Below are 5,922 nucleotides of genomic sequence, written 5' to 3'. Positions count from 1 at the left end.
GTAGAGACGGGGTTTCACCATGGCACTTATCTTAATTGGAAAAGACAAACCCTAGTCATCAAGGGTGGACCATATTGATTGGAAGGTGGACAATATGGATCACAAGGTGAGCATTGTTGACCAGAAGGAGATTTATTCTTTTTTTTTTTTTTTTGAGACAGAGTCTCGCTCTGTCGCCCGGGCTGGAGTGCAGTGGCCAGATCTCAGCTCACTGCAAGCTCCGCCTCCCGGGTTTACACCATTCTCCTGCCTCAGCCTCCGGAGTAGCTGGGACTACAGGCGCCCGCCACCTCGCCCGGCTAGTTTTTTTGTATTTTTTAGTAGAGACGGGGTTTCACCGTGTTAGCCAGGATGGTCTCGATCTCCTGACCTCGTGATCCGCCCGTCTCGGCCTCCCAAAGTGCTGGGATTACAGGCTTGCGCCACCGCGCCCAGCCGGAGATTTATTCTAATGGAGCAAGGAGAGGTATCAATGTGAGTTAGTCAGTGGAGATAAAGAGGGTCAAGTCAGCAGATTCATCAAAATTGCACAGACCAAAACAACAGACCAAAAAAGGGAAACTGCAGAATTGGAGGCTGCTTGCTTCCTTGCACCCACAAGGCAGAGAGCCCAGAGCTCAGGCGAAGTCTGACTGAGCAGCATTTTAGGCTTGGCAAAGTCTTGGGCCCCACTCCTAGACAACTGGCAGTGGGATCCTCTCCTGAGGATAATGACGCATTGAGAAAAGCCACTGCAAATCAGTAAACAGTAAATAAAGGTGGCAATGGGGCATGCACCAAGGACAAATCTGGACTGAACTTGGCAACCTTGTGGGTCCTGCTGACCAGGTACTTTTCTATTGACTCTGGGCAGGGACTGTGTAAATGAAGTCAGTGTGTTTCTGTGTTACCTAGCTATACTGTTGCGTGTCATCCTGCAGGGCTGAGCCAATGGTAGATTCTCTAGGGTGAGAAGACCCAGTCAGTGGGAGGGAGTGCAGATGTGGAGTCAGCCAGGCCTGGGTTCAAATCCAGCTCAGCCACCTGGTGTCCACCTGGAGATAACAGACCTTCCTTGCAGAGTTATTGTGAGGACTACATAGGATCATGGATCTCAATCACTAAGCACAGTGTCAGGCTAGCTGGAAGAAAAGGCTGCATGGAGGGGATGATGTCTGGCACAAGTCAGCTCAGAGGCACCACTCAGAGCCCACCTGCCCCTGGAGACACAGAGCCAGGTCAGTTGGGAAGAATTCCACTCTCCGCTTGGCCCTAGTGTGACCTTGGGCACATCATTAATCTCTCATGGCCTCCATTCCTTTATTTGTAAGGCAGGGACAACAAGCTCCACTTTGCAGGGTCACCCTGAGGCTCAGAACAACATCTACAAAGTGCAGAGCGCCCAACACGGAGGCATAAAGTGAGGCCCTGTCCCCTTTCCAGAGGCCAATAGGATGCCATGGCCAGATCCAGCTCAGGCTCTGCCACTGAGGACTTTCTCCCAGATCCTCCACTCTCCCAAGCTTCATTCATTCTCCCTCAGAGGCATGAGACAGAAATAGCCAGCCCACACCACGTCTTTACAAAGACAAGGAAGTCCTGTCTCTTGGGCCAGTTCTCCCTGACCATGCCCGTGAGGTCCTTGCCAAGAGCTGGTGACCAAGCTTGCTGAGACAGCAGATCCAGGACTGTCTGTGCATGGAGCAACGGGATCTTCCAGGAGCCCTGGCCGGGGCGGGGTCCTATGGGTATGAGTTATCTATTGCACATGGCAAATGACCCGGCACTTAGTGGCTTCAAACAACAAACATGGATTATCTCGCAGATACCCGTAGAAGGTGAGCTCTGCTGAGTTGTGAGTTGCGGGGGGGCTGTGGCCAGGCAGGTTGTGTGAGAGCCCAGCAGCTGAGGGTGAGCCACCCCCTGCTGAGCTCCACCCTACTATGCTGGCTCCGCTCTCAGTGGCCCGCAGTGACCCAGATCACACGAATAACTTTCAAAGTCCAGCTGGACTCCAGAGGAGAGCTTCCCCCCATCTTCCCCTTGTGGCGCTCTCTCTGATCACTGTGCCCACCACTTCCCTGGGCCTCAGTGGAACCTCCCTTCTCTGCCTCTGCCTCCCCATCATGGTCTGGTTCTTAGAAGCCAGCAGAGAGAGGATGATGAACGTACTGACTTTACAAAGGCCACTGGGGACACTCCATCCCCAGAGAGTCCCACAGCAGCCCATTAGCAGGGTCTGGTGGATTTCTGAGTTGCAGGGAACCTCTCTCTGTTTCCCTTCCCATGACAGATGCTATCCTGGACCCCAAACCCCTCAAGCATAACCAGACAGATGAAGTCCATGGCCTCATCCTATCTGAGGACCATTGTCTAGGCTGGCAGCACAGGTTGTATGACCCAGTGACTGGCACTGACAATGATCTCAGCCTTCATGATATTTAATATTATAGAAACCCCACCTCATGCCCACAGCGGGGCTACCTTCACCCCCAGCCCCTCCTGGAGGGCCTCTCCAGAACAACTGTAACTTTGTACCCCACAGCAACCACAGTGTTCACTCCTGCCACACACAGGGCCACCTGGGAGAGGTTCGTTCAGCAGTTCCACCATCTCAGGGCACCGTAACCTCCTGTCCCTTTGTCCTTCTGAATCCCCAGGGTGAAGCTCAGGGCTCAGAACACAGTAGGTGCTCTGAAATCATGTCTGCTGAGTGAACTTTGCAGAAAAGGCCATGGGGAGAGTGAAGAAAGGGTCTGACCACAGTCCTGGTACTGCCCAGCTGCATGGCCTGGGGCCATTCCCCATCCGTCTCTGAGCTTCATTCCTCTCACCTGTACAGTGGAAATCAGAGCTTACAAACTATTGGTCCAGAGTCCTCATCTAGTTTGGATATGTTGTTTACAGCTCATTCAGTGTTTAATTTTATTTTAAAATTCATTTCAAACATTTGAAAACTAGATTTCTACAAAACTTAAAGTCTTCAGCTTTTATTGAAAGATGAGAAAAACTGGGTGGCCTGTGTGGACCCATAGTCCTATATACAACAATGGCCTGGGCAGCAGCTAACTCTTTACCTGGGACATCCATTAGCTATTTGGCTACAGTGCCATCTCCCCTCACTCTCTACATCCTTACCAGCTTGCACCACTCATATGTATCACCTGCCTGGCCCCCACAGGCATCTGAGTTTGCAACCCCTGAATGAGATTCTCAGCTTAGCACAAACTGATTGTTCTATGGCTTTGTGAGGCCTAGAGGTGGTGTTACAGGATCCCTAGGTGACAAAACTCATCAGCACCTTGGATAAAAAACCATGTGAGCTGAGTGGAGAGAAACACTGCTATTTCTGAGGATGACACAGTCTGTAAATAGCCTCGGAGCCAGGTGAGTGGTAACACCTGCCTGATGTCACCTGGGCCTGGAGCCCTCAAGGGCTGGGCACGTGTTCAGCTCATGGCTTAGTCTATGAAATTTCCTTCTTCCTAATACCACAGAGAATAGCATAGGAAGGGATGACATCATAGCTAAGCCTTTGGGGAAGGTAGGCTTCTCTCTGGCTCAGACCAGTGGTAGTGATGAATTTGCTTTTCCAAAGAGAGTGGAAGGAGTAACACGAACGAAAGAAGCTGGTTCCCAGTCCAGAGTCCTAAGCATGGAGTCTTTGCACTACTGATGACTCCCCAGTGCTATCCAACAATGTCAGACCTCAGCCAGGCCGTCAGAGCCCTCTGTGATTGGGTCCCCACAGGCCTTTCAGCTCATGCTCACTATTAAACCACCTCCCTAGTCCCTGAGTGCCACAGCCCCCTGGCCAACCCCACGGTTTCTATCTTACTGTGTTGTCTGCCCAGGCTTATCTCTCTTGCCTCCTCACCCTGTCCCAAGGATCAGCTTCGTGGTGAGAGTGAGAAGGGTTTGACATGCAATAACCCTGATTGTGAAGTCAGACAGACTGGTCCCAGCTCCAACAGCCTGCCCTTGGGCAATTCACTCCCCAGGCCTGGTTTCCCCATCTGCAAAACAGAGCTGCCTCTCAGGCAGAGTTCACAGCTGGGAAAGGGTTCTGAGAACTGAAGTGGTCAAGTGAACGAAGGCAGCACTCCCCTGGAGTGGGGCTGCTCACGCTTCATCAGGATGGAGCATCAACTGAGTTCCCCTAGGAGCAGGCTTGAGAAACAACAGGGTACGCTGAGCCACCCGCTGTGGCTGAAGGTCTTGTGAGCTCAGGGCCTGGAACTGGCTGCAGGGAAGCCTGGGGCCTTAAGGAAGCTTCATGACAAGGCACATGGCGTGATTCCTCTGCTCTTAAATCAGGATGCACTGGTAGAGGAGGGTCTGGGACATGTGCTGAGGGCTCAGGTGGGCTCCCCACTCAGGCCCGCTCACCTCAGGGCACAATCATGAGAAAGGAGGGGCTGCTCCTCAGGGCAGAGTGAGGCCCCATTCTGGGCTGGGACCTAGAATGCATCCCACCTGGGCTTCGCTGGGTCCCTAGGCCCCTCCTAGGCCAGGAATCAGAGAAGGGGGACTATGAACTTCCACACGCCAAGCTAGCCAAACTTCCAGAGGCCAAGCCAGCATTCTCATGAAGCTAGGACACTGCTCTGACCTCATGAATTTGCTTGGCTGGCATTCTGCTGCCCGACCTGTTCCCATGAGCCCATTCAGAATCTGGGGCAGGTCAGTCCAGAGCTGGTCCCTGCTCAGGCCCACCTGCTTCCAAGGCTCAGCTCCACCCCTTTCTCTGGCCCCTCAGGGCTCTAACTGAGACCACTGCTCTCTGAATCCCAAACCCTGAGAAAGTCCAGACTGTATCCATCACAGATGCCCACAGGCACAGTACTTAGTTGACAAATCCATCTCTCTCTAGTTCATTTTATCCTAAGAACAGACCTGAGACAAAAGCAGAATGAGGAGCATGATCACACCCTTACCCGCCAGATGGGAAAGTGAGGCCCAGAGAGGCCTGGAGCACTGGCGCGAGCTGGCAGCAGGACTCCAGGGCTCCCCAGTCCTAGCCAGTGCCTTCCTGTGTCCAGGCCTCAGCTTCCCCTGGGGACAGTACTAGTGTTGGGCCAGACGCTCTCTCAAGTCCCTGCTTGGCATCCATTTATTGCAGGCCTCCCACCACCTTGCAGTGAGGGTGGCTCTTGCTGCTGGGAAGCCCACTCTCAGCACATGGGGCTTAAATGCTCCTGCTGTGGGTCTCCCCACTAAGTCCCCTCCCGGGGTGCATGCTGATGGGAGGGGGCAGGTGGCTGCCCTGGCTGGCCGGGTACTGGGGCTGTCAGTGTGGGTCCTAGGAGGAGGGATCAGACCCAGTCCTGGGGAGGGCTGGGGGCCAGGAAGGAGCATGATGAGCCCAGGCTGCATTTTCAGTCTTGCTGGAAGCAGGTCTGGTCCCTAGAAATAACTAGAGACAGGCCCAGGCCAGGACAAGCAGGCTAGGGGGCATCATGGGAGGTGTCTCAGCTTATCTCCTCCCTCTTGCGCCTCTGGCTCACTAATCCCGCCTCTCATCTCACCTTTCTCTAACCCTCTCGGACTGCAGGACCTAGGGCAGCAGGGAAGCTTATTTGGCCTGAGCCTTACCTATAAAGGGCCCTGAGCCTTACCTATAAAGGGCTCAAAGGTAGACTTTTGTTATATTATTCAAATTGCAACGTGTAGATGCTCATATTTTTGAGTTAATTATGTTTTAGCAGTTTTTCCTTTTTAAAAAAAGTCTGCTGGTACCTTAATAAACATGGTACCAGCATCCTTTTGCCGGGTGGTGTCTGTTCTCCCAGTCCCTGGGCCTGGAGGCGGGTGTGTTCCAAACCATTTCACGCCCCGCGGCCCCACCAGCTGGCTGCGCTGCCCGCTGCGGCCGGCAGGGGTCGCCCACGGACAGGCCCGGAGGAGGCGGGACAGGGGCGGGGCCGCAAACCTGGCCAGGCC

This window comes from Rhinopithecus roxellana, chromosome 11 (assembly GCF_007565055.1).
Source record: "Rhinopithecus roxellana isolate Shanxi Qingling chromosome 11, ASM756505v1, whole genome shotgun sequence".
Lineage (NCBI taxonomy): Eukaryota > Metazoa > Chordata > Mammalia > Primates > Cercopithecidae > Rhinopithecus > Rhinopithecus roxellana.
This window is presented reverse-complemented; position numbering follows the sequence as displayed.